Raw genomic sequence first — 19,585 nt, forward strand, 5'->3', positions numbered from 1 at the left:
ATATTTCTTGCCACTCCCTTCTGGCCTGCAAAGTTTCTGTTGAGAAATCAGCTGACAGTCGTATGGGTATTCCCTTGTAGGTAACTGAGTTTCTTTCTCTTGCTGTTTTTAAGATTCTCTCTTTATCTTTTGCTCTTGGCATTTTAATTATGATGTGTCTTGGTGTGGTCCTCTTTGGATTCCTTTTGTTTGGGGTTCTCCACGCTTCTTGGACCTGTAAGTCCATTTCTTTCACCAGGTGGGGGAAGTTTTCTGTCATTATTTCTTCAAATAGGTTTTTAATATCTTGCTCTCTCTCATCTTCTGGCACCCCTATAATTCTGATGTTGGTATGCTTGAAGCTGTCCCAGAGGCTCCTTACACTATCCTAGCATTTTTGGATTCTTTTTTCATTTTGCTTTTCTTGTTGGGTGTTTTTTGCTTCCTCGCATTTCAAATCATTGACTTGATTCTTGCGCTCCTCTGGTCTGCTGTCGGGAGTCTGTATAATATTCGTTATTTCAGTCCGTGTATGCTTAATTTCTAGTTGGTTCCCCAATATAACATCGAGGGTCTCATTAGTTTTCTTGTATATCTCATTAAGTTTATCGGCGGCTTCTAAACAGTTCTTGAGAGACCTTAAAAGTGTGGTTCTGAACTCTATATCTTCCATTGACAATTTTGTCCTGTTTCTTTGTCTCCGCATTTTGTTATGCTTCCTTGGTGCACCGCCTAGTGGTCTTTGTGCGCAGTCTTATAGTTAAACCTTGATTGTTGTAGCTAATACCAGGGAGGGTTTGACCTCCAGGCCAAGTGGCTGTGAGAATCAGCTGTGTCTGCAGTGAGAGAACTTCTGTCCTCTAGGGAGGTGCTAATCTAGCCTTTGCCTGAGGCTATCCGGCAAATGCCTCTGTGCAGGGCTTGGGCGGGGCGGGTCGAACAGGATCAACAGGGTGTGCCGGAGAGAGCAGTTATGGCGGCTCTCAGTCCTGTCCCCAGGGGCTCTGCCTCTCTGAGTCCCAGCACCCGCTGCAAACCTCAGAGAGAAAGCTGCACTCGCTCTGACCGAAGCCAGACAGTCCCGCTTCTCCCGTTTGAGTCTGGGTCCCTAAAGACTCGCCCGGATCTGGAGCTCAGAGTCTGCCACTCCCTCCCGATTGAAAACGCCAACCACGCCCTCCGCCGCCAGCCCGCTCCGCGCACTCCGCACCTCCGAATTTGACTTCAGCACTGCGCCTCCTCTGAGTGTCCGTATGCGTTTCTCTTTCCTCCTAGTTGTAGGACTTCCACTCAGCCAGCGTTCCTGTGGTTCTGGGTGATGTCCGTTCCATTTTTTAGTTTCACTTTTGAAGTAGTTGTTCAAGGCAGCAAACTCCGGCGTTAACCTATGCCGCCATCTTGGTTCTCCTCAGAAATGGATTTCCGAGCTACAGTCTTTATTAACCTTATAAAAAAGGAGCTTGGTGGGTTACCCCTTTGGGGACCTTTCCCTATGTGGGAGTCTGTATTTGCTTCCAATAAATTTGCACCCTTTTAGTAACAAGTCCTTTTAGTCTGCGAATTTTGTTCTTCAAACTTCGTGAGGCAAGAACCTGCATGGGGGAGATCTGCTCCTCGCACTCCATGTTTCACTTGCTTACACTATGAATGTGCACAGAGTGAAGGAAGTACATAATTTATATCACCTCTGGTATGTGATTATTTTAAATATACAGGTCAACTATCATTTATTAAGCACCTGTTGAATGCAAAATGCTCTTCTAGGAAATGCCTGTTTGTATAACTGTGCATGTATAAGGGAGTGTGGTAGGGGTAGAAGAACACAGATTTCTTTAAAAAAATTTTTTTAGTGTATACCATATGCTTGTCCTTCTATTGGGTACCCAGGCCATCATTTAACAAAATTTCTGCTCTGATTCAGTTCACAGAGATACAGCAGATAAGCAAGAAAAGCAAGTATAGTATGCTTAGTATAGATGGTGATTAGTACTATGGAGAAAAATAAAGCAAGCAAGGAAGTAGGGAGTTCAGAGTGAGGGGTCCAATTCTAAATAGAGTGAAGGAACAGCCACGAGGATATGTGAAGGAAGTCCATTTCAGGAAAAGTAGACAGCAAGTGCAAAGGCCCTGGGATCAGAGCATGCCCCAGATTAGCGGTACTACAAAATGGCCAATGCAGCAGAAGCAAAGTGAGGTGAAGCAAAGTGTGGTAAAGAATAACAGAAATGATATCAGACTTAAAGGGGACAGTAAATCATGTAGGTACTGTCTACCATACAGACTTTAGCTTCCATTCTAGGGGTTATTAAAATCAGTAAAAGTTTTAAGCAGAGGAATGAGATAATATTACTAATTTTTATTTTATTTTATTGATTTTAGAGAGAGGAAGGGGAAGGGAGAGAGAGATAGAAATATCAATGATGAGAGAGAATCATTACTTGGCTGCCTCCTGCATGCCCATACTGGGAATCAAGCCCACAACCAGGAAATGTGCGCTGACTGGGAATTAAACTGTGACCTCCTGGTTCATGGGTTGATGGTCAACCACTGAGTCACACGAGCCAGGCAATATGACTAATTTTTAATAAGAAGAATAAGGTGGGAATTTGTGGATGTTTTCTTCTGATTGAGTCACTTAAAATTTTTAAAAAGGCCAAGAAGCAGAACATGTAGGAACAGGAGATGATCATTGATGCAGCTATTAATAATTCATTCAAGAGTTGATATCTAATTGGACCAAGGTGGTAGAGTGAAGATGGTCAGACAAGGTTAGATTTTGTAATAGGTGAAGAGGGACCTTGAAGGATTTTATAATGAATACTAGAGGCCTGGTGCACAAAATTCATGCACGGTGTGTGTGTATGTGTGTGTGTATCCCTCAGCCTAGCCTGCACCCTCTCCAATCTGGGACATCCCTCTCACAATCCAGGACTGCTGGCTCCCAACTGCTCACCTGCCTGCCTGCCTGATTGCCCCTAACTACTTCTGCCTGCCTGATCACCCCTTAACCACTCCTCTGCCAGCCTGATCGATGCCTAACTGCTCCCCTGCCAGCCCGATTACCCCTAACTGCCCTCCCTTGCCAGACTGGTCTCCCCTAACTGCCCTCCCCTGCCAGCCTGGTTCCCCCCAACTACCCTCTCCTGCAGGCCTGGTCCCCCTCCAAGTGCCCTCCCCTGCAGGCCTTATCCCCTCCAAATGCCCTCCCCTGCTGCCATGGTTGCCCCCAACTGCACTCCCCTGCAGGCCTCAGTCCCCCCGAACTGTCCTCCCTTGCAGGCCTTTTTGCCCCCAACTGCCCTCCCTTTCAGGCCTGGTCCCCCCCAACTGCCCCTCCCCTGAAGGCCTGGTCCCCCCAACTGCCCTCCCCTTTCAGGCCTGGTCCCCTCCAACTGCCCTCCCCTAAAGGCCTGGTACCCCCCAACTGCCCTCCCTTTCAAGCCTAGACTCTCCCAATTGCCCTCCCCTTCTGGCCTGATCACCCACAACTGCCCTCCCCTGTCAGCCATGTTGTGTCCACAAGGGGGCGGCCATCTTGTGTGTTGGTCAATTTGCATATTACCTCTTTCTTAGATAGGATGTGTGTATTATTACAGAAGGAAATTAAGAGTTCTAGAAATTTGACCTCAACAACTGGAAGGAAAAGTTGCCATTTATAGCAATGAAGAAGGAAATTAATATATCAAGCTTTAGGATAAAGCTAAGGAGGTTGATTTTGGACATGTTGAGTGGTGATTAGATTTCTACTAGTAAGTAGAATAAGAGTAAGGAGTTGTACAAATTAACCTGTATTTGAGGAGAGAGGCCTGGGCCAGAGTTATATTGGAATACAATATTTAGGAGTTGTATATTTACAAAATATTTAAGATGGGATGATATCATCAAAGGAAGTAGTATACTTAGAAAAGAGAAAAGGCTTTTCTCTTTTTGCTAGATTTAAGGCTTTTCAACATTAAGGGTTTGGGGAGGTAGCAAAGGACATTGAGATGGAAAGGTCTGTGTGGAAGGAGGAAAACCAGTATGACATCTGGAAGGGTTTCCATAATGTGCAGTCATCAATTGTGCTATGTGCTTTGGATGAATCATGTAAGGTTCAGACCGGGTATCTACTTTTATATTTAACAACAGGAGCTCTTTGGTAACATTTTCCAGAGTAATTTTAATGGAATGGGTAAGAATCTGACTGGTATGGGCTACAGCGAGCATCAGAAGGAATGAATTAAGAAGGGAGGTGTAAATTAAGAAAGGATAAGTACTCTACTTTTTATACTGTTGAAAATAATCCAGCAGAGAGGAAAACATGATGAAGCCGAGAGAAGACCATTGCTGATGTCACAGCCTTCATTCAGAGATGCTAGGATCGCATGCAGAAGTGTAGAATTTAGCATTCACAAGGAGCAAATAAAATTTGTCCTTCAAAATAGGAGAGATAGAGGTTTAGATACTCCCAGTTGAAAGGAGGTGGGAAGATGTGGAGGTGGAGCCGTGGAAGCTCTCTTATGACAGTTTTTATTTTGTCAGTAAAATAGGAAGCTTGGCAGTAGTTTCATGCTCTCAAGGTGTTTAAAATATAGTGAAGGAGACAGAAGAACTTACTAAATCAAGGCTGAGTCTGATCAGGGCTACACCAAATGCATCTGCCCCACTGAACAAACAGGACTCATGGGATGTTATGGTAAACCAACTGTGTCTTTATTTTCCTTTATATTTATTCTATGGGGCCAGTGTTGCCTTCTACTGGGTAAAAATTAGGGCAAAAAAGTCACTACATTTTCCCAGTCATTTTCATTAATAAAAACTCCTCAGTGAATAATTGATATGCCCAGAGTATTAACTAAAACTTTAAACTTTATTGAGAGATAAAATGACTCTATTTTTATCAGTTCAAGGGTATTTATTACAGGTTGGCTTCCTCTAGTGAGAAAGAGGTCACAAGTGGGCTTCCTTTCTCTTCTATTTCCAATCCTATTGCTGTTTCTAACCCCTCCAGTATTTGACGCTAGTTAGGGATGGTGTGGGCGCCAGAGGAAAGTTTACATAACACTTACCCTGAGCTGACATTCTACAGTGTGGGCCCATGAGATGTGTACAGCTCACTTTACTTCTCCTGGGAAACTTGCAGTTTTCTGATCTGTGTGACGTGTTCTTTCTGGCTGACTACTGGCATCTCATAAGGAGAGTGGCAATTAATCGCCTTCTCGCTTCCACAAAGGTTGAGACTAAATTAGTTCCATGTCATCATCCTATTTCATAATCAAATGTTATTGAGGTGTAGAAGAGAAAGAGGAGAGATAGAGGAAGGTGACTTTTACTTTCAGATGGTCTAAACTGAATGCCAATATTATCGTATCTGTTTATTTTGCACCTATTAGTAAGACTTATCTACACTAATAAAAGAGAAACATGGTAATTGGCGTACGACCGCTACCCTTTTCATTGGCTAATCAGCGAGATATACAAATTAACTGTCAGCCAAGATGGTGGCCGGCAGCCAGGCAGCTTGAAACTAACATAAGGCTTGCTTGCCTCAGTGACAGAGGATCCTTGGAGGAAACCAACGTTCCCCGCCTGTGGCTGCAGGCCTCTGAGCGGGCAGTTTAATAAACATTGTAACAAATACCGCCGGACTTCAGCCAGCAGATTCGCAACATTGTAAGCAAAGGCCAGAAACCTACTTTCAGCAGCAGAGGCCTAAGAGCTGGAGCCAAGCCTCAAGGTAAAGCTGGTCCATAATAAAATAAAAAAAAAGAAAAAAAGGAGCGGTTGGGAACTTCAGTCACTCCCAGCCTAAAAACAGCCCTCAGCCCCTCGCCCAGACTGGCCAGGCACCCCAGTGGGGACCCCCACCCTGATCCAGGACACCCTTCAGGGCAAACCAGCCGGCCCCACCCATGCACCAGGCCTCTACCCTATATAGTAAAAGGGTAATATGCCTCCCGGCACCGGGATCAGCGTGACAGGGGGCAGCGCCCAAACCCCCTGATCGCCCTGCGGCAATGTGTGTGACAGGGGGCGGGGCCCCAACCCCCTGAGCAGCCCTGCTCTGTGCCTTATAGGGGGGAGCTCCCCAACCCCCCGCCCCCAACGGGCTCTGCTCTGTGTGTGACGGGGTAGAGCCATAACCTCCCCATCGGCCCTGCCCTGAGTGTGAGAGTGGCGGTGCCCCAACCCCCTGATCGGCCCTGCTCTGTGGGTGATAGAGGGCAGTGCCCCAACCCCCTGATGGGCCCTGCTCTGTGAGTGACAGGGGGAAATGCCCCAACTCCCTGATTGGCCCTGCTCTGTGCGTGACAGGGGTGGCGCTGCAACCTCCCCATCGACCCTGCCTTGAGTGTGACAGGGGACGTGCCCCAACCCCCCAATCGGCCCTACCCTGAGCGTGACTGAGGGTGGCATCACAACCTCCCAATCTGCCCTGCTCTGTGCATGACGGGGCGGCGCCCCAACTCCCCAATCGGCCCTGCTCTGAGCCCGACCAGGGGCTGCACCTAGGGATTGGGCCTGCCCTCTGCCACCCGGGAGCAGGCCTAAGCCAGCAGGTTGTTATCTCCCGAGGGGTCCCAGACTGCGAGAGGGCACAGGCCAAGCTGAGGGACCCCCCTCCCCCCCCGAGTGCACAAATTTTTGTGCACCGGGCCTCTAGTATTTTATATTGCTGATTATTTTATATAGTGTATAAAATAGTCCAGAATCCCTAATACCCAGGGTCTCTCTATCCCCTCTCGCTCCCTGGTCCTTGAAGGCTTTGAGAAGCTTCGACTGCCATACACCGGGCTCAGCATGAAGCTCCCTGCTCATTAACTGACTCTGACCATGGTTCAGATTTGATAACTAAATTACTTTTGCATCTTCTTTAGAGCCAGCAGAGACCCTACCCAGGTCTTGCTTCTTTTGCTTTTGGTTTCTTCTCTCTCCACGGAGGATGTGAACGCTGCTTTGATCACCCCAAAGCCTGGGTCTCTGCTGACAGGATTCCCTGGTGTCAAACTGCTCTCCCAGTTGGGAATCTGATGACAGCCTGTACCTGGATTTCCGAGTATCTGGGTAATTCTATTTTAACTTGTTAAATTGCCCTGAAGCTGGGTGTCATTTAAGAATGTGTTTGGCTGCAAGTCTCTGAAAAGGCTCCTCACAGCAGGTTAAATAGAAATCATTTAATTTTTACCCTCAGGTAACAAGAAGCTTAACTGGTTCTACTTGGGGATTCAGTGTGTCAGAGGCAATGTTTCTGGGCCTGCCCATCAGAGTTGCAGAATGGCTGCCTCAGCTGTAGATAGCAAGGCAAGAAGAAAGACGAAGATGTTTAGGAATAAGTATTGCTTTACTTGGTTGCCACCGTTTGTATCATCGCCTTACAGCTTGAATATATATGTATTTAAAGACAAGTGGATATCTGTTTATGAAATAAAGTTTTATCTGCTTGCATTTAAATGCATGATTTCTTTAATATAATGCTATAAAATATGCTCTCATTTACAAGTTAGGCAGTTGTTGTTTTCATTTCATCTCTAAGTCTTGATTTTTCAACTCAGCAGAAAATTTGTCTTCAGAATTCCTTTCCACGAGTAGGAGTATAACTAGTCTAAGAACAATTTGTCCTAATAACAAACTGACACCAGTTAAGATGAAAACCCTGAGAGTCATGTCTCCTTTGGTTAAAAATAAGCAGTCCTGACACATACTCAATATTGGCACACTCACTATTCTTTCCATTAATTTATTTATTGGACTTATAAAGAGCTTTCTCCTCCACAAGCCCAATTTAATTTCATTCAGCTTTGTGGCTGTCATAGTTCATATTTGTCTATCTGAAGGTATCAAATCTGGTATCAGTAATCAGGATTGCTTTGATAAGAACACAATTCTATTTGTATTTATTCATACAAACATTAAGAACTGAGAGACAATTAAGAGTTAATGTTCTTCCAACCACCTCTGAATTCCTATTCAAAGACGCTGATTAATTGTTCCAGGCAGCAGTGTCTCTAAGTAGATTTAGATTGTAAATTTATAGTATTTAGGCCTATGATTTGCATTTCCTTCTTTTCTATTAAATCTGCTTATAATAGCAAATGCCATTGCTCTATAGACATGTTAATGAAAATCTGCTGGGCAGAGTGCCAGATTTACTAATTGGTAATTTACTTCTTCACTGTAGTTTAAAAACTTATACTTTATATTCTCTAAAGGGAAGGGATGTTTGCTTTGGTGACCTAAATAGATGAACCTGAGGCAGTCCATGACTAACTCTTCATGCATTAGGTGAACGGTACAGGGATTCTGGAAGTTTCCAGTGAATAATAGGAAGATGAGAAGTGCTGAGACAGTCAATGAAAAGGCAGAGGCATGAGTAGGAATGGGAGACAGTAATGTACGGAGACGTCATGGTCCGAGGCAAATGGCTGGAGCAGAGGCTCTCACAGAAGCTTGTAGGTGCCAGCAGGTCACTCTCGAGAGGCCAGAAAGGACCCGACCTCAGAAATCACAGGTTAAGATTACGTTGGCTTCTCTGCAGCAGAGACCAGACAGGGTCCTGTTGATAACTGGGGGCTTCTGGGTCCCAGTGAAGGCGGCTTCTCAGTAAACATCTCAGAGTTTATCAGGTGTAGCCTTCTCATTAATGGAGAGATGGTAGTGGTGTTAGGGGACATTGCAACCGCTATGTATTTTTAAGAGGCAAAAGATTTAAATTTGGTTTTTCAGAGGTTGCTCAGAACTCTGTTATTTGGAGTACTCAGTTTCTGGGAGCAGGTGACATGGTCCTGAGGAAAAATGGTCCTGTTTTCATGTAAACACCAAGTCAGTGAAACTTAGAAAAGTCAGGGCAATTACAGAAACATAGACAACCTATGAAGTCCGACTTGCTCTGGCCCTTGCCTCTCCCTTTTATACTTCTCCTTCCAAACATGCCTGCTACAAATAAGGGCATGAAGAGAAAAATCTATATTGCTTGTTGTAGAGCACTGATTTATATAGATGAAAGTCTGTATTGCTTATAATAGGGTAATGATATATAGTACCTACTGTTAAAGTGTCAGTTCTAGGCTCATTTAACCTCGAATAGTGGAATGTTTTGGTAATGAACATTTAAATACAGAACAGTAAAATACGAATTAAATGACCATTGTGGGTGACAGTTAGCTAATCTACTTTTCTCTTTGTCTTAGTATGTTTGTTACTTATGAATAATGCCCTGAGAGGGAGAAGGGGAAAACACTATGTTTGCTAAAGTAGTAAGATTTTAGAGTTGCTAATCAGGTGGCCATATAATTTTTCATACAAATCAATTCATTTTTAGAACAAAAGGGAGTGCTGTTAAAAATCATACCACTCAACATGCTTAAAATGAGTCTTTCTTTGGCAAAATAGGGCGCATTCTTACCCTTTGGTCTTTTTTATTTGGAAAAATATTTTTATTGACTTCAGAGAGAGGAAAGGATAGAGAGATAGAGAGAGATAGAAACATCAATGATGAGAGAGAATCATTGATTGGCTGCCTTCTGAATGCCTCACACTGGGGACCGAGCCTTCAACCCAGGTATGTGCCCTGAACCTTGACCTCCCGGTTCCTAGGTCAACACCAAACCAATAAGCCACACTAAACCACACCGGCTGGCCTATCCTTTGTTTTTTTGGATAATTTTATGGAAATAATCAGCACACAGATATGAGTTTCTTGTAGAGGAGTAATTCATAGTCTTTAAATTTTATACAGGGCACTGCATTCTTAGACTTTGTTCAACCTAAATTGAATATGCCAATTGAAATTTTTGTGAGGAAGAGTTTGAAATTGCTGCAAACCATTTTCCAGCTAATTATGATTTTAAGTATCCATATGTCACAAGTTCTTCCTCACTAAATAAATTACCGTATTTTTCCATGTGTAAGACGCCCCCCACTTTCCAACCCAAAATTAAGAAATCAGTATTTTAAACATTTTGCTGGTTTTCCTCTTAAGACCTTCTTTTCTGGCATCTTAAGGAGTTGTTCTTCCTGTTTTCATACACAGTGGGAGGAGGTCCAAATTGTCTCTCTGCAGCTCTACTTCCATGCTCTTTTGCATAGCTGATTGCATTCAGTTTGAATTTCACTGAGTAAGACAATCGCTTACCGGTATTTATCTTTTTATTTTTTGACATCTTTATGGGCTCAGAACGCTAGGGTCCCTGTTGCATCTGCGCACTCTCCACCTCCACCTCCAATTAAGGCATCAGCTGACGTCAGTAACAGTAAGGCTCCTGATTGGAGGAAGTCTGTTTGACAAGGTATGGGCAGCTACGCACCAGCACGGCTCCCTCTGTGGCTGACTTCCATGTATAAGATGCCCCTGGATTTGCAGTCTAACGATTTTAGAAAAAAATAGCGTCTTGTACATGGAAAAATATGGTATGTTGACTGTGGAAGAAAGGAAGGTAGGAAGGAAAGAGAAGCAGGGAGGGAGGGAAGTAGGAAGGGAGGGAGGGAAGAAGGGAAAGGAAGGAGGAAGAGAAAGAAGTGAGGAGTGAGGAAGAGAGGGATAGAGATAAGGAGGAAAGAAGGAAGAAAACTGGAAACATAAAGAATCAGGCATGCAATAAAACAATCCAAGAACTTTTAAATGTTTTAGACGAAAAGCCATAAAAAAAATAGCTAAATGCACAGAGACTAGGCCTTCTCATGGAGAGACTATATCACTGTGATAACTCAGCATGAATATTTCTAGTCTCTCAGTGAAGCATAAAATGGTGTCTTTCCAGATGTTGGAAGCTTTTAAATATCTAGTTGTGAACCACTAGAGGGCAATGGAGCACTGGAAAGAAAATAGTCCTTCAAGAAGAACATTCTCTCATCTAATCCCTCCAAATAAGGCACACCCTGTTAAGATAGAAAGATAGAAGAAAATATGATATAGTGCAAAGACATTTAAGTATTGAAGTGGGGGAAGGGGGGGAGAAATAGTTCAACATATCCTGAAAAGAATTATAACAATAATTCTCAGATTTTTGTAAAATGAATTATAGGAACTCTAAACATTTAATTAAATTGAGAATTACAAATATTTTTTTCTTTTTCTCAGTTTTTAAGCAAATCCTGAATTATGCAAAATGTATTTTTGAAAATCTAAGAAAAATTCTGAAAAATATAAATAGTGAAATGGGTTGCAATCAGAGCTTTTCAACAGATTTGCAACCACATAGTTCCTAATTTGAACTCTTTCCTGAAGTGCTTTCTCTTAACAATGAGTATAGAGGTCTGGGATTTTGATAATTCAACAATCCCCCCACCCCCTTTTTGTCTTTTCTCTCTGATCAGTACTTCAAAGACCTAATTAATTCCCTCTAGATTGAACAGGTCACCCCAATAAGTGGCTGAGTAAGAATTGTTTTGAAGTGATTTTATTTTAATTCACCACGTAAAACCAGATGAGATTACATAACTTAACAAAAATGTTTTATTTTTCTTGGATTCAAGGTACAAGTGATTTTTTTTTGACTTATAAGTTTTACTGTACCATCCTTAAAATTCAGACATTTCTCAGTTTCTAAATGTATTTTTAGTACCAAGGCATCTGTTTGTTTTTTTTTAGTATAGCAGATGTTTGAGAGAATTATAAAGATGGCGTTTTGTTATGATTTAGAAAGGAATCTAGTGAAAAGACTTGCATTGTTAGTGAGAAATAGAAGTTCTATCTTAGGATTTAAACTGTTTATATGTTTTCACTTTTTACTCAACCATTAATTAAAAATTAAGAACTGCTGGGTACATGGGAAAAATGTGTTTATAGATTTTTCAGAGTATGTTTCAAGTTTAAGAAGAAACAAGACTAGCAAGGACTTGACTACATGTATTCCTTGCTTTAGCTATATTCTTCTAAAGATACCTGTCAATTGATTTTTTTCTAAATGGACTCATTTTTTAACTGACTCATATGAAAATATCTGGGATGCTTTATCTTCATTACTTGTCAGTGATTTCTAGCATTTGGCTTTGAGGTTTTTGTGCTTTGGAAATAAACAATCTGAAAACATTCCCATGCACCAAATAGTTACCATTTAATAAAAGAACTTTGGAAAATTATTTTCAAAGTAAAAAATCATTTGGCAATATGAAAAAAAACCCCTCATTTATCTCTTTGTAAAATGTAGGCTTTCATTTTTAGTTTTCTGAAAACAGTTTCTACCTCATGCATTTTTAAATTAAGGATCATATTGACTGAACAAATCTAAATGTATTACCAGATATAAATGGGAACCTTAATTACAATAGCACATGTCATACTATCATTCCCCTACTAAAAAATACTTAAGATCATGTGATACTTGTTTTTCTCTGACTGGCTTATTTTGCTTAGCATAATACTCTCCAGGTTGTCTCAAAGGGTAAGAGATCCTTTTTTTTTTTTTTTACAACTGCATAGTATTCCATTGTAAATATACCACAGTTGTGTGTGTGTGTGTGTGTGTGTGTGTGTGTGTGTGTGTGTGTGTGTGTGTGTGTTTGTTTTTTAATCTACTGATGGGCACTTGGGCTGTTTTCAGATCTTAGCTATTTGTAAGTAATGCTGCTATGAACATAGGGATGCATATATTCTTTCTAATTGGTATTTCAGGCTTCATAGGATATATATAAAGATAAATTTAAAATAAATAAGTAAAAATACTTAAGAGCTATATTTCCCAAGCATGCATTCATAATTTTCTGAACAATTTCATAGTTCTATTGAATGGGGGAACTTTCTGAGGAGAATAATTTTCTGGACTGTTCATTTAAAGACAGTCATCTGGCCTGGCCAGTGTGGTCCAGTGGTTGAGCAATGACCTATGAACCAGAAGGTCATGTTGTATTCCCGGTCAGGGCACATGCCAGGGTTGCAGGCTCGATCCCTAGTGTGGGGTGTGCAGTCGATCAATGATTATCTCTCATCATTAATGTTTCTGTCTTTCTCTCCTCCTCCCTTCCTCTCTGAAATCAATAAAAATATATTTAAAAAATTAAAGACAGTCAGCTGGATTCTATTGTTTTTCCCAAGGAGGTAGGAATTTATTATTGAAATAATTTTACCAGGAAAGCAAAGTCAATTGTTCAATGGTACCTTTTCTGGGACCAAGACATTTGAAGTTTGAAAAAAAATCTTCAAAGTTAGTGTATTTGCTTTAACAATTTTTAATGGCAACTTTTTATGAAAAAAAAAGTTGAAGAAGAAGATAAAATTTCAATGCTGTTGGGCAACACTGAAGTGTTTAAGGGCTAGTTATTTGCTGAAGTTGACCCCACAAAATATTTGGATTATGTAAACATTTGATATGACCAATTAATTGAGGTATACTAAGGAAAGTTAATAGACAAGTCACATCTAATATATTTAAATTGCCTTAAATATGGAGGTTCTATAACTTTTAAATATCACCGTATTATATTTTTTGAAAAATGAAACAAGTTTTATGAATTAAAGATTCCAGCATCATTGTTCATGTATACTATATTCTGGTAAAAAGTGTTAGGTACTGAACAGAGTCTTCCAGTATCAAAGCTGAACCAGTTATAACCCAGAAGTCTTCTTGCTGTCTTTATATAGGTGCTCAAAGGTGGAACAAGGGAGTGTGTGTGTGTGTGTGTGTGTGTGTGTGTATGTGTTGGAGGTGGGGTTCCCTATAAAATTAGATCAGAAAAAAATTAAGTGATAATATATTTATTCACATGATGTCATTAGTAGGCATCATCTTTACCACTATGTTTATATTTTTACAAGTAAAAAATCATATTGACACATAAGATACAATATTGTATTTATATAATTCATGTAATTCTAACTATGCTCCTTCTTTATGCTTAGGGTTATACATATTTTAAAATATATTTATATCACACAGTGTTTCAATTTCATTGAGAGCATGTAATACTTATAAGCTAAGAGAAAACGTAACTCAGCAGAAATAATTATTACATCTATTAAACTAGACATTGTTCTAAGTGCTTTATACGTGCTAACTTCCTTAACATCTATAAGGTACTGATATTATTCTCATTTCACAAATGAGGAAACTGAGGAACAGAGAGATTGATCAAATTATCCAAGATAACACAAGAAAAGGAAGAACCACAGATCAAACCTAAGACACCGGTTCCAGAACTTATGCTTTTTATCAGGATCACACAGCCTCTTCTTGAATGAATAAAGGCAAGAAGGAATATTACTGACCCTCAAGTTCATGGGCTTGCGTAAAATAGTAGTAGTAATAGTCATTATCAAAATGGTTACCCAGTTGATTTGGTACTTGGGTAAACAATTCATATTGCCTTCCTTTTATATCCACACTGTGACCATACATTAATTAATAATAAATTAATTGCTTGATGTTTATGGGGTGTTTTTTTTTTCATGGAATCTAATTTTAAAATTCTGAGATTTCTCACATTTATCTATTTTAGGAAGGACCTAATATTATTTGGCATTTTAATATTTTTTAATTTTAATATAAATTTTTATTATAGATATAATTTTTATTATAGATATAAAAAGGAGGAAACCTTCTTAGCTTTTGAAAGGGCTTTTTTGACTGAAAATTCTGGTAAAATCTTTATTTCTGTCCACCCATTAATCAAAAACAAAGGTAAAACTAGACCTCTTTTGATTATTTAAATCACTGAGTATCTTATAGTAACACTAGAGGCCCAATGCATGAAATTCATGCAAGAGTAGGCCTTCCTTCCTCTGGCTGCTGGCACCGGCTTCCCCCTGGCACCCGGGACCGAGCTTCCCTCCGGCCGCTGGCAGGCACCCAGGACCAGGGCTTCCCTTGCAGCCCCTGCTTCATCTGGAAGGTCGTCTGGAAGGATGTCTGGTCTAATTAGCATATTATGCTTTTTATTATAGATGATACTAGAATTTCTCATTGCTTAGTCAAATTTTGTGGATGAAATCACTCATTTAAAAACTTCTACCAACAAAGCAAATATTGTTTGGTATAGATATATAAAAAGAAAGTTGGATATAATTATTTGTTAGCATATATTGCTTTTATATAAGTCAAATTTGTGGAGTAATTATCAATTTACTTTAGTTTTATATTGATTAATTGGATGAAAAATAGGGATAGTATAAGCAGTTGAAGATCAGTAAGTAAATTCGTGGGTAAGATTTATTTTTTTCTTGTTCCATAACATGAATATTTGACATAAAAGTACGTATTAAGAAGACATTTTTTTCCTGTAAATTATTTTTATTTCTCAAAAACATAGGATTTAATTTTTGGCTGATAGGAAGTTTAGAGACATATTTGCACTGTAACAATAGAAATGAAATAGCATTACAAGTCATTTTCACATGCTCTCTCTTCTGGCCTTCTGTTACTCTATCTAGCATGTCTATTGATCAAATTATTTCTTTTTTCTCTAACAGGTATATTTTCTAGGCTTCACCAGGTGAATATATAGTCAGGGTGCAAACAATGATAAGTACAACACTTAGTCCCACTCACTGATTTTGTTTTATGCTATAACTTTAAGCTCTAGTTCAAGCTCTCATTGGGGCTTAAGGACATAAACCTTAGGTGATGTAAAATATAATTTGTTCATTCGCTTTATCCTTCAGAGCCTCTTTTTAAAAATATGTATATTTTTATTGATTTCAGAGAGGGAAGGAGAGGGAGAGAGAGTTACAGACATCAATGATGAGAGGGAACTATTGGTCACCTGCCTCCTGGGGATCGAGCCCGCAACCTGGGCATGTACCCTTGACCGGAAGCTAACATGGGACCCTTCAGTCTGCAAGCTGATGCTTTATCCACTGAGCCAAACTAGCTAGGGCCTTCAGAGCCCTTTGATCTCATAGGTCCACAACTATGAAATCGGATTACTTCCTAAATGTTTTAATTGTCAAGGTTTGCAGTAGAAAGAGGAGTAGATGGTCTCTACTTGTGTTGGGAAAATAAAATTTTTGACTTCCATGTTGTGTCTCACCTAACCTTGGAGACTCTAGATGTGATTTCATGAAAGCTTTTTATGATCACTCATCCCCTTCTATTAAAACTGGGTGCCATGCCCTAACTGGTTTGGCTCAGTGGATAAAGCCTGTGGACTGAAAGGTCCCAGGTTCGATTCCAGTCAAAGGCATGTACCTTGGTTGTGGGCACATCCCCAGTAGGAGGTATGCAGGAGGCAGCTGATCAATGTTTCTCTCTCATCGATGTTTCTAACTCTCTATCCTTCTCCCTTCCTCTCTGTAAAAAAAAACAAAAAAAAAACAACAATAAAATATATTTTTAAAAAAACTGGGTGCCAGGCAACACCTGGCACCGATGCCTTATGGGGTGTTTGCTGTTGGCGAGCTCTTCAGTGACATCTCCGAAAGCATGTACACCACCCATGTGTCCCGTTCAACAGGCCCCTTCTCCAGGTGCTGAGAACAATTCAGGGGAACCTCCTCTAATACAGTCAGCTGCCACAGGCCCTCATCATAACACTGACATTTACCTCAGTGATGGTCGTCTCCTATTTCCATGCAATTTAAACATTTAATGACATATTTCTTGAGCTTCTATTATTATTCCATGCCAGTCATTTTGCCATATTTCATGAGTTATTGTGTTCCATTATAATCTTGAATGGCGCACACACGTGCATGTGCGCGCGCACACACAGAGACACACCCTCACACACAGAGTTCCTGTTCTTCTGGAGCTTACTAGTGTGTGGAAGAAAGAAGATAGAAAATTAAGCCAATAAGTAACTAAGGTCATTGTAATTTTTGAAACGTGCTAAGGAAGAAATGAATCAGTGCTGTCCTAGAGAATAACTGGAGGACTGGGCTGGATTAGTAACCTGGAAAGGTCTTCATGAGGGTTTCATGGGTAGATCCAATCTCAAGACCTGTCCAATGTATGTATTTCTATTTTATTGTTGCTTGGTTGCATAATAGCTTTCAAGTAAATTCAAAGCTCTGATGAAAGTAGCAGAATATAAATGATAAATAGCAGAACTTGCTAGCTACCAAAACAGTGCTACAGATGTAAAAGAGTTTGAGGGTTGGGACTAAAAGACTAACATAATTTGTAAACTAGTTTCCCGTCCAGTGTAGATAATCTCAAATGTACAACCAGCAGGTGCCTGGTATTAAAATCCTGCAAATCCTATAACTACAGTGTTTACTCGTAGATCTTCTAGGGTTTCACTGATCTTTATAAAGAAAAACAACTGAAGTAAACCCTGAAATGGAGCAAAGGGGATGTGTGCAAAGCTCCTTCCAAACACCTATAAATATGCCTTGAACAATGCTAAGCTTTCAGGTGAAGAACGTATAGTGAATGTGCTTTAGGATCATTAGGCAGAGGAAACATTGGATCGCTGTTGCTATAGTGCGGTGATTTGCCAGACTTCTTTATGCTCAGTTAGAAGTTTCTAGAGCAGAGAAGTTATCAGATCTCCCACAGAGGCTGGAAAGGAGAGCAAAGAACACAGAGTCAAACTCCTACCCTGTTTGGCTAAGTCATTAATTTTAACTGCTTTGCAATCTGAGGTCTGTTATAAAAAGACTGGAGAAGTCAGAGAGAAGCAATAAAATAGTATGAACTAGTTAGAAAGTAGGATTCCTGTGACACACAGAGAGGTAACGGGAATGGATATAGTTGAAGAAATCTTGGCTAATTTTGGGGGGGAAAATTCACGGACACAGTTTTTGGCAGTGTATTATAGATGATGAACAGTGTTGGATAATCAAACAGCTAACCTCCTAGGGATTTAACAACATGCATACTTCAGTGCTGCAATGTGAAAAATAAATAATTTCCAGGGATGGAATTGGAACTCATAGACTTTGTTAATCATGAAGAAAATATAATTATTTATATAGGACAGTATCTTCTTTTAGAAGAAACTAAAAGAATATTTCTGATTTGTTTAAATAAAAATCAGTGAAAGTAGAAGGGAAAAAAATAATGCCACCACTTACCCTTTGTCCCCCAGGCCTCTGACTATCAGGTAATGACTTTTAAAATCTCCTTTTTACCCAGGCATTCCAAGGTCCTCTTAATATCTGGAAAGTATCTTATTTACAAACATGATTTTTAACATTGAAATCCACTATAAGACATATCATTACAAATAGTTTTTAATAAAAGGAGTAATCTTATTATTATTTACATAAAAAAAGGATAAAATAATAACTGAAAATACCCATCTGATTGTTTTAAAAATGTAAAGATAAAGGTAAGATGTCCATTTGGGAGCCAGCTGAGCAAATTTTTTCAGGTCCCTGCAAAACATGATCCAGTAGCTCATTGTACTTGCACAAAGCAAGATTGGTATGAGTATTATTTGTATTAGTTATCTATTGTAACATACCAAATTACCATAAACTGATAGCTAAAAGCAGCACACATATATTATCTCCCTTGGGTTAGGAATCTGGGCATGGGTTAGCTGGGCCCTCTGCTTCAGGGTCTCTCATGAGGCCATGGTCAAGGTGTTGCTCAGTCCTGGGGTCTCCTCTGAAGCCTTGGCTTGGGAACATCTGTGGCCATGCTTACTTTTATGTTTATTGATCGGGTTCAGTTTCCCTAGGATAGTGAGACTGAGGGCACGGATCCCTGATGGTGGTTAGCTGGAGACCACCTCCATTCAGTTTCTTGCTTGGTAGGCCTCTCCAACATGGCAGCATTCCTGAGAGAGTGCCTGCCAGTAAGGCAGAAATCACTGTCTTATGTGACTTACTCACAAACAGGATATCCAGCCGTGCTTGCCCTTCTATTGGTTAGAAGCAAGCCATAGATCTTACTGACACCCGAGGGGATGATATTACACAAGGGCATGGATGCCTGAAGGGAAGGGGCATCACGGGGGGCATCTTGGTAGCTGTATTTCCAAGTTTCTTTTTTGCATTCATCACTTCTCTGCTTCCCGATGTCTTCACATGGTGGGTCCTTACAAGAAAACAAACAAACAAACAAAAAACTGGTCTCATAATTCCTATTAGAAATGAATAATTCTAATTTGTGTGTTTTTAAAAATGTATCATATGTCATTCTACAGAGACTCTGAGGTGACTGATAATACAAGCAGTGAAAAAAACATGTATATAAGAAAACATAAGATAGAATGGATTGTCAAGATGACATGGAAAAATGCAATGCATTTGTATATGAAACAAGGTTTTATACAGGTGTTATTGCTGTCCTGAGGACTGCACTTTGATTATCCAGGAAGTTTTAAAGCAATAGAGAAAAAAAATGGCTGTTTACACAGTTCTCCATGCTTTTTAATAAAATGTGCATTATTCTTCAAGGAAACAAAATCTTTCCTAGTGTTTATTCTAAAATAGTGTGTTTTTGTTTTGTTTGAATTTTAATGGGACCTATGTGAAGCAAACCTAAAATTTTTCAACAGTTGAAGATGTCAGTTCTGATAGGCCATTTTGGGTATTTTTTCCTGATAAAATCCAAAGCTTAGTTTAAACACACAGCTTACTGGGGAGTAATTCATAGAGGCCAGTATAATAGGGCCCAGTTAATCCCGTTTCAAACAGTTTCTATTTTCGGTGTTGTTACTCTCTAATCTAGGCCTGGTGTGCAGGTCTCTGTGTGACAGCGAAGGGTGAATTCACTTGTTTTAGGGATCCTATGAAAGAGGAAAG

Source organism: Myotis myotis, unplaced genomic scaffold (assembly GCF_014108235.1).
Source record: "Myotis myotis isolate mMyoMyo1 unplaced genomic scaffold, mMyoMyo1.p scaffold_m19_p_6, whole genome shotgun sequence".
Classification (NCBI taxonomy): Eukaryota; Metazoa; Chordata; class Mammalia; order Chiroptera; family Vespertilionidae; genus Myotis; species Myotis myotis.